The 16,387-nt window shown below is 34.5% G+C and overlaps 2 pseudogenes; one reads left to right on the top strand and one right to left on the bottom strand.

Moving 5' to 3' along the window:
• Positions 1 to 548: 548 nt before the first annotated feature.
• On the bottom strand, positions 549 to 2,147 carry LOC148270404 (patellin-3 pseudogene; annotated as a pseudogene).
• Positions 2,148 to 15,400: 13,253 nt separating this feature from the next.
• Positions 15,401 to 16,187, top strand: LOC110824951 (agamous-like MADS-box protein AGL62 pseudogene; annotated as a pseudogene).
• The last annotated feature ends 200 nt before the right edge of the window (positions 16,188 to 16,387 follow it).

Below are 16,387 nucleotides of genomic sequence, written 5' to 3'. Positions count from 1 at the left end.
ATACCTAACGTGTTCAAGGATAATCCCAATATATATATTCAAGGAAATGGGAAAAAAAAGATTCTACTAAGTACATTTCTTGATTAAGTCTTGGAAGGATGAAATTAAAAAGAGTTGTAAACACGATGCTTGCCGTTTGTTTTATTTTATTTATGTTAGATATCTGGTGCCTTAGCATTTGGGTTTTCATCATGTTCCTTTTCATTGCAGTGTTGCGGTACTTTCAAAGAGTGTAATAATAATATAATTTTTTTATCTATGCATTTATTTTTATTTTCAAGTTGAAATCAACCAACTATTCTAAGAGTTGTAATAGGAGAAAATATTTTAAGTAATTTACTTTTAACTCATTAACACAAGACAAAGGTAACGTCTAAATATAAAAAAAAATATATTAAAGTCACATAATCGTGCTTCGATAAGAACATGAATCATCTTTGGGAAAACCTTCAATTATGTCATATTTATGCGAGTTAAGTTTTTACGTTGACAATTATGAGTTTCTATTTTTGAATAAATACCTGTGTTGGTTAATTAACTAATATATATATACATCAAATTTAAAACAATATAAATGACATTTAATTAAAAACATACAGGGAAGTACAATCTCTCATATAGGAAGAAATATACCAACTATTCAGTTAAATAATAGTTGGTACAAGTCACATTTTGAATTAATCTAAAATATAATAAATGAAATGAATTAACTATATGTTAATTATGCATCCACGGACAAACTATTAAATTTCATGATCAAATTTTTATACATTGTAAGAGTTGTGATCCATTTATTAGATGACACTCTTGGTGACCTGTATGTTCATCCAATTTATTGATGCGATAAATAAATGTTATGAGTTTTCTTGATTTCAAAAGATTAAATCCTAGTTAATTCAAATTTAATCAGCAATTAATTTGATTATCATTCTAATTATTACCTGTTTGGCCACAAACTCAGGGTAATTGTCCTGAAGAATGTGCAGAGCCTGTTTAGTTGCCAATCTAAGCTCTCTTTTTCCAGGTCCAGGGGAATTCTTCAGATCATTAACCTGAAAAATAGTACAAACACCACCAGGACTAAAATCAAGTTTCCTTATACTCCTTTCCAAGAATTGAATCCGCCATCTCAAAAACTTCATCCTCTTCTCTTCATTTGAAAATGTCTTCTGATACAACTCCTTGTTCTGAAACTCTCCATAAACGTTGTAACAAACTGGATGCCCGTCCTTGTCATGTCCGTGCATAAACACAACTTTGTCCAGGTCATCGCCGAGATCTTCGTCGACAAGCTCCTCGATGCCGAAGTCTTTTCTCCATTGAATTGTGTTCTTGATCATGATAAAAGCGTCCTTGGGTTTGAAATCCCTGGCTCTGAGGAATTTCAGCAGAATGACATCGCTCCGGTCGTCTTTCAGAAGAGGAATTCCCCAAGTGGAGAATTCCTCCGGCGAGTGAGTCTCCAGCTTCACTTCTTCTTAAGATTTCTCTTGTGGGTTTTCAGGAACTGCTGGTTCTTGAGGTGGGTTTATGGTGGTGCTAGCATCGGACTCAGCGGAGGATACTGCTTCGGTTTTTGGTTCAGTCGCCATGGTAGATTCTTTTGGAGGTGGCGGAGAGCTGAATTAACGAGTGTTTAGAGCTTCCTGAACAAGCTGCTTGAATTCTAATAAAGCTTTCTTCTCGAACTCAGAGAGATCAGCCACGTTATTGCTCTCCTCCTTGAAGGAAACCAAGCTCTGAGGAGCCTTACTTTTATCTTTCACGTCGCCGGAAACCTCCTTGTCGGCGTTAACCGCCATTGTTTTCTCACTTACTTCCTGCTGCGGCGGCGGAAGCTCCTCTTTCTCCATCATCGCCGCAAGCGATCTAGACTCCGCGGTCACCTGCTCCGGTTCTTTCTCCAACGTCAAGGTCTTCTCAGGTTCCGTTTCCGGCGGCTGTTGCTCTTCCTTTTCTGGAATTTTCGGAGGTTCATCAGAAGGAAGAGGATCAAGAGGAGGAGGCGGAGTCTGTTCAGTTAATGTTGGCTGTGCTGGTGGGTCTTCCTTGTCCGGTGCAGGGGAAGCATTTTCGGCAACGGAAGAGGGCGGCGACGGCGCTGCCGGAGCCTCCGCAGGTGGCGGCTGGTGTTGTGGTTCGGCCATGAGTTGTTTTGGGTTTGTGTAGTTTTGGGGGGAAAGAGGTGGAGTTGGAGAAAGTGAAAAGTGGTTGGGTTTTGTCTATATGCGGTCAAGTTTAGAAGTTATCAAGAAGCCATGGAAAGACTGAAGTTGGCGAGCAGAAGGTTGAAGATGAAGGGGGGAGTTTCTTTCTGACAAATATCTGGAATCCTATGCTTCGTTCACATCATTTTCTTTTCCTGTCCTGCCCTTTTTCATTTAAAATTTTCGAAAATATAAATATTTAATTCTTTTTGCCTTTTTGTAAAGAGAGTGATTTTTTTTTTAGTTTTACCGTTGCAAGTGCGTAATAATAGTTTGCAAGCATTAGCTTTTCCAAACCATTATTGATAGAAAATTTTATATTTGTGATTAATAATATTTTAAATTTTATTTTTTAATTATTAATTAATATTTAGATTAAATAATCGCTTTTTATTTATTTTTATTATTTAAATATTTAATAGTATTTATTTTTATTATCAAATTTATATTTTGTTCAATCTGTTTTTTTTTATTATTAAATTTGGTCTTAACATTAAGTCTGTATTAAATAAAAAAAATTAAAATAAAATTGTAATACCCTTAATTTATTTTAATATAATTAAAATTAATTGTATAAATATAAATTTTTAATTTTTTTAATTTTTAAAATTTTTATTAATGTAAAAATGAAGAAAAATAAGAGTAGGATGAAATTGAAAATAATTTTGAAAAACATAGATGAAATTTTGAATTATGTGGGTGTTTTTGAAAAAAAAAATCAGAAACTGATGGTCAAAATATAATTTGAGAAAATTGTGATACATAGGACACCCAGTCAATAGCTCCGACAAATCAGAGCCCGCCATGTGGCAAGGCACGTTGACGCGGTGCTACGCGGGAAGCCACGTTGACGATTCGCGTGTTCACGATCAGACGGTCCGAATTTGTTCCCGCGCGCATGGACAGTCCGGATTTGTTCACTTTTTAAAACACGATCAGACAGTCCAGATCAAATCACGATGAATGGTCCTGATTCACTTTCTATTTAAACAGATCGGACGGTCCAGATTAAATCGTGATGAATGATCCATATTCACTTCCTATTTAAACGCAATCGGACGGTCAAGATCAAACGTGATGAACGGTACAGATTAAAAGAATATGAATATAAATAACTCTCTTCACACCAACCCCTAACCCTAGCCGTCAGACCCCACCGCCAGAGAAGAAGAGCCAGTCGCCGGGAAGGTAGTCGACCGTCGTTTGCCATCGCGCCGGAGCCACTTTCGACCGCCAAAAAAGGTAAATTTTTTCTCATTCACTTGAAATTCAATTTTTAACACCCTCATAGCCAAATCGGAGCAAAAGGACCAGCGGATGAGCCGAAAACTGCGGGCCAAAGCCCGGCAGCACCACCGCGAAAAAAAGCAAAAATTACCTCTGATGAGGCCCTTCCTGATTTCCATTTCGTGTAATTTTTCTACCACTGTAATCACCATTCTTTTCTCTACAGGTTGACTAAAGTAAAATACCCAACCGTGAAGGTGAGCCAGCAGAGCCGCCGCATTGGAAAACTCTACTGCCGGTAAGCTTTGATTTTTGACTTTTTTTAGCCATTCGAGATCTTTTAACGTATTTTCTCGTAGGGATGGGTACAAAACTGGCCGAAATCGACTGAAAATGGCCGAAAACGGCGAACTCGAGGTAAACCACCGTTGTAGGCGGCAATGTCGTCGCCAAAGCACGGTGGAGCTGCCGTGTCAAAATTCCAAAATTGGCCAAAAAGAGTTTCTAAGATTGATTTTGAGTTTTTTAGAATATTTCTAGGTACTTGAAATATGTTTTAATCCCTAAATAAAAATTCAAGGAATCTCGGGGACCCATCAGTAGGTACGACTGAAAGTTTAGCATCTCGGACATTAATTTGTGTAAGAATCCCTCACCTTATTCCTTATTATGGAATTGAAGTTTAATTAATAATAATACAGTATTTTGAATAGTTTAAAAAATATCTACAATTAATTACAAGTCACTAATGGAGCCGGAACTGATTATTTATTACTGTTTTCCATGTTTAGCTGATTGGTTGATTTTATAGTTTTTGAATGCATGATAATACACTGAAATTTATATGATGATGCGATTGTGTTTCCTTGATGCATGTATTGCTTGTCTCATGTAATTACGGTTAAAGTGAAAAATTAGAAATTAAAGGTAAACGAAAAATTATTTGATTAAGTAAATGGATGAACAGTAGCCTTACTGGATATCCTAGGAGATGGTGGACGGACCGGGTATATAGGGAACCCTACCGTGAACGTTGCCTCATACCAGACGGGGTATCAAAGATTAGTATTTTGGCACTCATACCAGACGGGGTATGGAGACGGCCTGTTTCACCCTCATGCCGGACAGGGCATTAAGTGCAACGACCTCATAAATTCTAAAAGAAATAAATTATGAATTTAGTGCGGAGGCAAAATAAATAATTAAAGTTTACATTCTTTACACAAAAACTTAAAGTCTCAAATAGTACTACGAAAATTACCATTTGAAGGAAATACGAAGAAAATAAGGAAATAAATGTAAAATAAATAAAACTGGTATCCTACTCGCAACCCTCTTATGGATCGGACTCTGGATCCTAGTTCTCTTGATCTGAAATGGTTAAATAAAGAATGAGCTACACTAGCCCAGTAAGAATATCACGCTACTCACTGACACAGAAATGAAGGTTGGTAGAAAAATTAAAACAATTAATAGAGCTCTTAATTAAACAAATTCAGTTATCATAAACAAAATCTTTTACCATCTACTTACTGTAGTGAGATTTATAAACAACTTATAGAGACAATGACATAACTTAAATCATGATTTTATATGTAAACGATTTAAACAATAATTCTCTCCTTTATCAACCTACTAGTATCCATGGGGGTTCATAGGGATGGACATACAACACATGAACCATTTCCTTTAATATTTCAAATTAACGGGTCGTCCCCATACTCCGTCCAGTATGAGCACCAAACTACTAAACCTCAATACTTCGTCCGGTATGAGTGTAAAACGAGTCATCTCCATACTCCGTCCGGTATAAGTGCCAAATTATCAAATCTCGATACCCCATCCGGTATGAGACAACGTTCACGGTAGGGTTTCTTATGTACCTGGTCCATCCACCATCTCCCAATATATCCAGTAAGGCTGTCGTTTTATCCTTTCACTTAATCACACAATTTTCCGTTTTTTTTTTAATCTCTATTTTTCCCAATTCAGCTGTAAACCCATAAAACAAAAAATGAATACATTCAAAACTATAAAATCGATCAATCAGATACTCTCATGCATTCATACTTTAAAAACAATCAACAGAAGCAACAGTAAATAATTTTCGGTTCTAGCTCCATTAGTAACTCATATTTAATTATGGATATTTCCTAAATTGTACAAAACACTGTATTATTATTAATTTAACTTCAGTTCCATAACAGAGAATATGGTGAGGGATTCTTATTCAATTCGATGCCTGAAAAGTGAAACTTACTGACTGCGCCTACCGCCGATCCCCAAATTCTCTGAATTTTTCTTCAGGGATTAAAACACACTAAAAGTAGCTACAGATATCCCAAAAAACCCAAAAACAGTGTGAGGACCCCTTTTTGGCTAATTTTAGAATTCTGTGCTCCGACGGCGGTCGGGCTCAGGTTGGCTATTTTCAACTGGTATTGCATCAATTCCTATGAGAAAATACGTTAAGGGAGCTCGGTTGGCAAAAAAAAAATTGAAACTCACCAGCGGCGGGGCTCTCCAATGCGGCGGCTCTGCCAGCTCACTTTTGCGGTTGGGTATTTGCTTCAGTTAACATGTAAAGAAGAAAAAGGTGATTACAATGGTGGAAAAATTTCGCAGAACGGGAATTGGGAAGGGCCTCATCGGAGGCAGTTTTTGAAATTTCTCGCGGCGGCAGCGCTGGGCTTTACCCGTAGTTTTCGGCTAATCTGTCGGTTTTTTGGCTTCAATTTGACCATGGGGGTGTTTAAAATTGAATTCCAAGCATAGGAGAAAATTTTTACCTCTTTTGGTAGTCGGAAGTGGTTCTGGCGCGACGACGGGTGGTGGCGGCTCTCCTTCCCAACGACTGGGTCTTTTTCTCCGGTGAGGTATCCAGTGGCTAGGGTTAGGGTTTGGTGTGAAGAGGGTTATTTACACTAGTTCCCTTTTAATCTAGGTTGTTCATCGTATTTGATCCGGGCCATCCGATCGCGATTAAATAAGAAGTAGATCTGGACCGTTGATCGCATTTAATTATGACCATTTGATCGCGTTTGGGTAGTGCACCAATATGAGCCGTCCGTGCGCACGGGAGCGGATCTGAACCATCTGATTGTAGGCACGTAGATCGCCCGTGTGGCACCGCATTAGCGTCCTTTGCCACGCGGCGCATTTTGGTTTGTCGGGGCTGCTGATTGGGTATCCTACGTAGCACAACTTTTCTATATTACGTTTTGACTTCAAGTTTTTGTTTTTTTTTTTCAAAAATACCCAGAGAATCCAATTTTTTACCCATTTTTCCCAAAATTATTTTCAATTTCATCCCCCTCCTATTTTCCTTTATTTTTTCATTAAATTAAAATTCAAAAAATTCAAAAATTATATTTATAAATTAATTTAAATTATAATTAAATTAATTTGAGTATTACAACTCTCCCCCCATTCTTAAAAAAAATTTGGTCCCTCAAATTTGTCTCTCTTTCACTAAATTAAATAGTTGGAGGGTGTTGGGCTCTGAAGTCTGATTCTAGTTCTCATGTGGCTTTTTTCGGTGTGTGATTCTACAATAGGACATTGACAAAGAGAATTTCCTGGTTGCAGAGTAATCTGCACTTTCAGTCCATAATATCGACCGGTACTTCCTCGTAGGAAAGATCCTCTTAGAGTGAAAGAGACTCGTGGGCCAAGAAGTGAGAGGGGTCCGGGTTATACTTGCGTAGCATGGACACATGAAACACATTATGGACCCTAGAAAGTTGTGGAGGTAGTGCCAGCCAGTAAGCGGCGGTACCAATTCTGTCTAAGATTGCAAATGGCCCAATAAACTAGAGATTCAACTTCCCCCTCTTGCCAAACCTACGAATTTCTTTGAAAGATGTGACTTTAAGGAACACCCGATCGCCTTTCTCAAATTCTAAATCTCTCCTTCGGGTGTCCGCATAACTCTTCTGTCTGCTCTGAGCCGTTTGAATGTTCTTCTTGATCTTAACTATTTTCTCTGTAGTCTCCTCTACGAGATCTGGGCCGAACAGTTTCCTATCACCTAATTCTTCCCAACATATTGGCGACCTGCATGGGCAGCCGTACAACGCCTCATACAGAGGCATGTCAATACTTGTTTGGTAGCTGTTGTTATAGACGAAATCTATCAGGGATAGATAGTCATTCCAATGGCCCCCGAAGTTAAGGACACAAGTTCGAAGCATATTCTCAAGTGTGCGGATTGTTCTTTCTAACTGTCTATTGGTTTGAGGGTAAAATGCAGTACTAATGGGTAGTTTCATTTCCTTGACTTGCTGAAAGCTAGAAGAGAATCGAGAAGTGAACCTGGGGTCTCTGTCGGATACTACTATCACTAGTATTCCATATAATCTGACTATCTCCTGGATATACATTCTTGCTAACTTGTCTAATGGATCAGTCATCCTGATAGCCAAGAAGTGGGAAGACTTGGTAAGCTGGTCAACAATTACCTATATGACATCATGTCTTGAGCGTGCCTTAGGCAATCCTGTTATGAAATCCATGGTGATATGTTCCTACTTCTACTCCGGAATTGGTAATGGTTGAAGTAGCCCACTTGAGTGTTGATGCTCTGTCTTGACCTGCTGACATACCAAACACTTAGAAACAAAGTTAGCTACATCTTCTTTTCATCCTGTTCCACAAAAATCGGGGTCGTATACTTTGATACATCTTAGTGCTTTTGAGATGCATGACAAACTTTGAGCTATAGGTCTCTGTCATGATATCCATTTTCAACTCATTGTCACCTGGAACACACATCCTATCCTGAAATTTGAGCAACCCATCGGCAGAAACTCGAAATTCTGAATTAACTCCCTATTCTGCATCTTTCTTGAGGGCTGCTAGGGTGGAATCGACGGACTGAGCTTCATTTATTCTCTGGATTAACTCAGGTTGAATAGTCAGATGGCCCAAACATGTGACTCTCTTCATGTCCTGAAGTTGTACCTGTTGTGCGGTCCTTATCTGCCTGCATTTTAAAACCATCAAATGAGTTAATGTACCTGCATTTTTCCTACTAAGTGTGTCGGCTACCACGCTGCCCTTACCCGGGTGATATAAGATATCGCAATCATAGTCCTTGAGGATTCTATCCACCTTCTCTGACACATGTTGAGGTCATTTTGAGTGAATATGTGTTTCAAGCTCTTATGATCGGTATAGATATGAAAGGTCTCCCCATACAAGTAATAGCTCCAAGTCTTCATGGCGTGGATAATTGCGGCCAGTTCTAAGTCATGGGTGGATTAGTTTTTCTCATAACTCTTCAACTGCATAGACTCATAGGCTATGATCTTCCCATGCTGCATCAAAACACAACCCAACCGTAGGTAGAAGGCATCATTATAAATTGTATATCCATCATATTCGCTCGGCAAGGCTAACACAGGTGCGGTAGTCAACTGTCTCTTTAGTTCTAAAAAACTTCTTTCACATTCCTTATTCCACTCAAAGTTGACGTTCTTCTTTATGAGCCGAGTTAGAGGAGCAACTAGGCTAGAAAATCCTTCCACAAATCTGCGATAATAACCTGCCATCCCTAGAAAGTTACGAATCTTCTTAACCGAGGTCAATTTTTCCCAGCCGACCATTGCTTCAACTTTTTTGGGGTTCACCGACACTCCATCTTTTGATATGATGTGCCCTAGGAAGGTAGTCTGCTCAAGTCAGAACTTACACTTACTCAACTTTACATACAACTTCTTCTCTCTAAGAACTTGCAAAACCTGAGTCAGATAGTGAGCGTGTTCCTCTCTGCTTTTTGAATAAATCAAGATATCATCGATGAACACAATGACGAAATGATCTAGGAATTGTCTAAAAACCCTGTTCATCAAGTCCATGAAGATGGCTGGAGCATTAATTAGTTCAAATGGCATGACCAGGAACTCATAGTGTTTGTATATAGTTTGAAAGGTCGTTTTGGGGGTGTCTTCTGCCCTGATCTTTACTTAATGGTATTTTAAATGCAGATCTATCTTGAAGAAGACTTGGCCACTCTGCAATTGATCAAAAAGATCATCAATCCTAGGGAGGGGGTACTTGTTCTTGATCGTGACCTTGTTCAGGCCTCTGTAGTCAATACATAACCTCAACGTCCTATCTCCCTTTCTTACAAATGTGACTCTGACACCCCAATGGGACACACTATATCGGATGAATCCATTGTTCTGTAATTCAGTGATCTATTTTCTCAGTTGCTCCATCTCAACATGACTCATGTGGTAAGGAGCAATCGAAATAGGCTGGGTACCTAGCTGAAGGTCTATGGTGAATTTGACTTTCCTGTCTACTAGTAGTGCAGGTAGTTCATCCGGAAATACATCTGAAAAGTCTCGGACTACTGAAATTTTTTAAGAAAGACATGGTAGTGAAAGTAAAAATAAATAGCGCATTAAAAATGCATTATGCAAATACGAATACAAGTGCACGTTATCTTAAAATATATATGCGTACTTAATAAATTTACTATGCAACGTGTTATATTTTATATCAAAAATATGATATTTCAGTATATTATAAATAATCGAGTGTTGTTAATATAATATCCCATATTGAAAAAATTAATTGAAAACATTACAACAATGTTCTATATTTACAAAATTTTTATAAAATATATTGTGCTTTTTCATCAGCATAATTACTACTTATGACAGACACTGGTGAGGAACCCCAATCTCTTTTGGGTTTGAGTTTTTTCCAAAAAATACTGCCCTCGAAAACAGATTCCTTCAAGAAAATATGAATTCCAATTGAGAATATTTGATTAAAAACATAAGTATCTAAATCCTTTCATTTTGTTGTACATTTATTGGGAAGAATGACGAGATTAATGAAAAAGCAAACATAAAAATTTAGTTAGATAATCCTAAAATTTTGACTGAAATATCTCTCATGGAAACACATTTAAATCCCTATGGATTCAAATAGAGTATAAATAATTTTGAATCAATGTAGAGAAGATTAGAGAAGATGAGCAATCATCGAAAGCGTCAAGAAAGATAATGTACTATGAAAGATAACTCGCCGTGGTGAAGAATTGAGCCAAATCGGAATAGTTCTATAGAGAAGCTTCATCAAAACCTTTTATGGCTAAGGTTGAAAAGAGGAAAATGGTTTTTAAAATAATTAGTAGGGTGGTAATTGTATGATATTCTGTACTTTGAGATTTTCTTCTTCAGATTTTAATTTCGTTTTATATATAACTTATTAAACTTCATGGTGGTTTTGCAATATTCGCTATAATTTTATTACCAAGCTTGAAATTTTTTGTTGACTAATTTATTATTCATGTATGGAGAAACATGAAAAATATTTACATTATCTTCCCAAATTTGATATATATATATATATATTAGGAAATAGGTTTGTAATTATATAATACTGTGTATTGAGATGTGTAATTCAAATTTTATTCATCCTTGCACATATGCTGACACTATTTTTATTATCTTGTCAAATTTGATAAGCAAGAAAATGTGGCTGCTAATAACTATTTCTAAGAAGATTCATCTCATTTCGTTCTACAAGCAAGGATGATTTGGAAGTGGTAAATTCATATAACTTATAGGTAATATTATATCAATCTTCAAGATTTTTTTACTACATATTTCAATGAGGTGATTGTAAAGCATTCCAAACAAGTAAGTTTTTAAAGCTGATAAATTTACATAGAAAATTCGTCTAAATCAAATTATATATTGAACATACATATTTCAATGAGGTGATTGTAAAGCATTCCAAACAAGTAAGTTTTTAAAGCTGATAAATTTACATAGAAAATTCGTCTAAATCAAATTATATATTGAACAATATAAAATAATAATGCCCAACTTGGTGACTCGGAACGAGTAAGTCATCAAAATCGAAAAAAAATTATATAGAAAATTCATCTAAATCAAGTTGTGTTGGATAGTGAAAAATGATAATGTCCAACTTGATGATTTCAAACAAGTAAGTTATTAAAGCCAATAAATTTGTATAGTGAATTCATCTAAATTAAATTGTGTATTGGATAGTGAAAAATGATAATGTCAAACTTAGTGACTTCAAATGAGTAAGTAATTAAAGTTAAGAAATTTATATGAAAAATTCACCTAACTCAAGCAATATGTTGGATAGTGCAAAATGATAAAGTCAATCTGGTAACACCAAATGAGTAAGTAATTAAATCCAAGAAATTTTTATAGAAAATCTACCTAACTTAAACTATAGGTTGAATAGTGCAAAATGATAATGCACAACCTGATGATTCCAAATGAGTACGTAGTAAAGTTAAAAAATTTATACAAAAAATCCACCTAACTCTAGCTATATGCTGGATGGTGTATAATGATAATGCTCAATCTGGTGACTCCAAATGAGCAAGTAATTAAAGCTAAAATATTTATGCAAAAAATCAATTTAGATCAAGTTATAGATAGTGCAAATAATAATGTCTAACCTGATGATTCCAAATGAGTAAGTAATTAAAGGCAGAAACTTATATAGAAAATTCATCTAAATCAGATTATAAGTTTGATAGTGAAAAATGATAATGCCCAGTCTGGTAACTCCAAATAAGGATGTAATTAAAGCTAAGAAATTTATATAGAAAATCTCTCTTAATCAAGTTAAATATTGAAGTGCAAAATGATAATGTCCAGCCTAATAATTCTCAATAAATAAGTAATTAAAGTTAAGAAATTTATAAATCAGTTTATATATTGGATGGTGCAAAATGATAATATGCAATCTGCTCCAAATGAATAAGTAATTAAAGTTAAAAAATTTATATAGAAAATTAATCTAAATCGAGTTATGTATTCGATAGTGCAAAATGATAATATCTAACCTGTTGACTCCAAATAAGTAAGTAATTAAAGCTAATAAATTTATAAATCAAGTTATATGTTGGATAGTACAAAATGATATTTTCCAATCTGATGAATCCAAATGAGTAAGTAATTAAAGATTAAAAATTTTATATAGAAAATTCATTTAAATAAAGTTTGATGTTGCATAGCGCAAAATAATAATGTCAGTCCGACGACTCTTATAAACACTATACATTTTCTATCAGTTCCTAGTAAATTATAAACCAACTTTTTTATCTTTTCTTCACATTGTCTTTTTCTTTCACTTTTAGCAATGGATAGGAAGGGCAAGGGACGTTAAAAGATTGAGATGGTGAAGATGAGTAACGAAACCAACCTCCAAGTAACTTTCTCAAAACAAAGAGTTGGTCTTTTTAAGAAAGCTAGTGAACTGTCCACTCTTTTTGACGTTGATATTGCAACGATTGTTTTTTCCCCTGTAAGAAGGCTTTTTCTTTTGGTCATCCTTGTGTTGAAAAAGTGATTGAAGATTTCATTTGTGGTAATCCTCCACGAGATACTTCAGGAGCCATGACGCTCATTGAGGCTCACCGCAACTCAAGGATACATGAGCTCAATATGATCCTCACACAGGTTTGAGTAGACCATATTTAGATTTTAAAACTTAATATACTTATTTGATCTTATTTTTGTTGGATTAAAACTTATACTGACTTGTACTTATTATTTGAAAAATATAAAAATAGGTTCTCAATCAATTGGAAATCGAGAAAAATCGCAATGCGGAGCTTAAGGAAATACAAAAAAAATGTGAGAGTAAGTGTTGGTGGATGGGTCCGAAAAAGGAAATGAGTTTCTCACAACTTGAGCATTTAAAGACATCTCTTAAGGAATTGAAAAAGAAAGTTATTGAATAAGCTGAGACGATTATAATTCAGAACGAATTAAACATGATGCCTCATGTATTGAACGACCCAAACGCGATACCTAACTTGTTCAAGGATAATCCCAATATATATATTCAAGGAAATGGGAAAAAAAGATTCTACTAAGTACATTTCTTGATTAAGTCTTGGAAGGATGAAATTAAAAAGAGTTGTAAACACGATGCTTGTAGTTTGTTTTATTTTATTTATGTTAGATATCTGGTGCCTTAGCATTTGGGTTTTCATCATGTTCCTTTTCATTGCAGTGTTGTGGTACTTTCTAAGAGTGTAATAATAACATAATTTTTTTATCTATGCATTTATTTTTATTTTCAAGTTGAAATCAACCAACTATTCTAAGAGTTGTAATAGGAGAAAATATTTTAAGTAATTTACTTTTAACTCATTAACTCAAGACAAAAGTAACGTCTAAATATAAAAAAAAAAGATATTAAAGTCACATAATCGTGCTTCGATAAGAACATGAATCATCTTTGGGAAAACCTTCAATTATGTCATATTTATGCGAGTTAATTTTTTACGTTGACAATTATGAGTCTCTATTTTTGAATAAATACCTGTGTTGGTTAATTAACTAATATATATATACATCAAATTTAAAACAATATAAATAACATTTAATTAAAATCATACAGGGAAGTACAATCTCTTATATAGTAAGAAATATACCAACTATTCAGTTAAATAATGGTTGGTACAAGTCACATCTTGAGTTAGTCAGAAATATAATAAATGAAATGAATTAACTATATGGTAATTATGCATCCACGGACAAACTATTGAATTTCATGATCAAATTTTTATACATTGTAAGAGTTGTGATATATTTATTAGGTGACACTCTTGGTGACCTGTATGTTCATCCAATTTATTGATGCGATAAATAAATCATGATGATGAGTCAAAAGTCCTATAAATAATTTAATACTAAGCCTATATGGGTCACATGCACAAGCTCCAGCTAAGAAAATTCTACTACTTTAATGTGAGTAATTAATCTTAAAATAAATCAATAATGAAATTAAGTAATATTCATGGGACATATTTTATTGAGAGTACTTATCTAAGTATGCAAATATATCTATATATTTGGGAATATATATCCCAAGTATGGATAATATCTTTATTAAATGTTAATTGTTTATTTAACTTATTCAATTATATGAGATATAATTTAAATAAAAATTCCCTAAAAAATGCATGGAAGATTTTATATTAGGACCAAACAGTATTAAAAAATTTTTTTCAATCAAATGGATCAAAGAAATTGGATTTTGTTTAAGCAGGCTCATGTTGAAGTGTTGTACAAGTAAAATAATTATAAGTCACCTTTTGAAAGAGCTAAACATGAATTATATGAATTTTAAGTTTAACTGAATATCACACACAATCGAATTAAAACTTTATTGTTATGAAGGTTAATCGAGTGTCACAATTAAATTTAATTATTTAAAATTTTGAATTTTAAATGTGATCCAATTGATAGTTATAATTTAATTTACAACTTCGATCCTTCCTTAATGCTTATAAATAAAATTAAAATTATCCATAGTACTAATGATCAATTAATTTTATAAAGAATTCATCATAGTTTTTAAATTTTAATATATCTTATAATACATTTTTAAATTTTTTATTACTTTAACAGAAATTATCTAAGGATTTTTATCATTGCAATTTGATTCAGTGTGTCTCCTAACAATAGACAAATAAATAAAATTAAAAGTAGCTCTCTTACCTTCTCAATCCCAAATTAATATCGAGAATATATATACATATATATAACATAAAAAATGTAAAATTTTCAAGAAGGTTCAATTTTCATGTATATCCATCTAGCTATGTATCTATATATGTTAAAATAATGATGATTTTGCAAATTGTATAAAAGTACAGCTAAAATTTAACTTTAATTGTCCAGATTTTTCCTACCATATATTTCAATAAGGAGGAGATTCTCAAGCAACCCTAAACAAGTAAATTATTAAAACAAGAAAATATATACAGGATGTCTACCTAAAATTTATTAATTCACAACCTTGATTCAAATCTCCTATAAATATCACTCATTTCCCCCTCTTTCAATACAAACTATTTCTCTCCATTAATCTCTCTATTAATTTCTCTCTGCACATATTCAATACTTGTAACCATGGTGAGAAAGAGTAAGGGACGGCAAAAGGTTGAAATGGCGAAGATGAATAATGAAAGCAATCTCCAAGTCACTTTCTCCAAACGTCGAGCCGGACTTTTCAAGAAGGCGAGTGAATTGAGCACTCTATGTGGGGCTGAGATTGCTATTATCATCTTCTCACCCGGTCAGAAGGTCTTCTCTTTTGGCCATCCTTGTGTCCAAACTGTGCTGGAACGTTTTGTTAGTGGTAATCCACCACAAGCTGCATCTGGAACCATGAAACTCATTGAGGCTCATCGGAACACTAGTGTCCGTGAGCTAAACATGCAGCTCACTCAGGTTATTTTAATTAATTTCCTTTCTAATAAAACATTTTCGGTATAAATAATATATATTAATTTTACCACATGTACAGGTTCTTAACCAACTCGAAATCGAGAAGAAGCGAGGCGAAGAGCTTAACCATATGAAAAATGCAAATGAGAATCAATGTTGGTGGATGGCTCGCAAGAACGATATGAGCTTGACACAACTTCAACAACTGAAGGCCTCTCTCGATGAACTGAAGAAGAATGTGGCTAAGCATGCTGAGAAGATTTTGATTCGTACCCAAAATAATCATCATCCTCATCATCATCTTCCTCATCCTCATCCTCATCTTCCTCATCCTCATCCTCATCATCATCATCCTAACCATCCTTTTTTTCTAGGAAGTTCTTCCGATGGAGCAAGTCTTCCTTTTGAGACAAAGCCTGCTGGATTCAGTTCTAGCATTGTTCCATTCAACAATCCGAATATGATGCCTCCAAAGTATCATGGATTTGGCCAAGGATTCTTCTAAGTGAACTTTTTTTATTTATTTAAAATGAATTTTTAATTTTTCCAGCACAGTAAATGCCACAGTATTAGTCTTTATATTATGTTGGGTTTTAGGATTTTAGCTTCTAACGAGTAAGGGTTTGTTCTAGAAAATAAGAGGCGTCTTATTTTATGTTATTTGTTTAAGTACTTTGTAATCGTTCAGTGATACTGCATCTAGTT

The sequence above is a fragment of the Carica papaya genome, chromosome 1, assembly GCF_054855325.1.
Source record: "Carica papaya isolate Zhongbai chromosome 1, ASM5485532v1, whole genome shotgun sequence".
Taxonomy (NCBI): domain Eukaryota; kingdom Viridiplantae; phylum Streptophyta; class Magnoliopsida; order Brassicales; family Caricaceae; genus Carica; species Carica papaya.
Note: the sequence above shows the minus strand (reverse complement) of the source record. Positions and strands in the feature narration are given on the sequence as shown.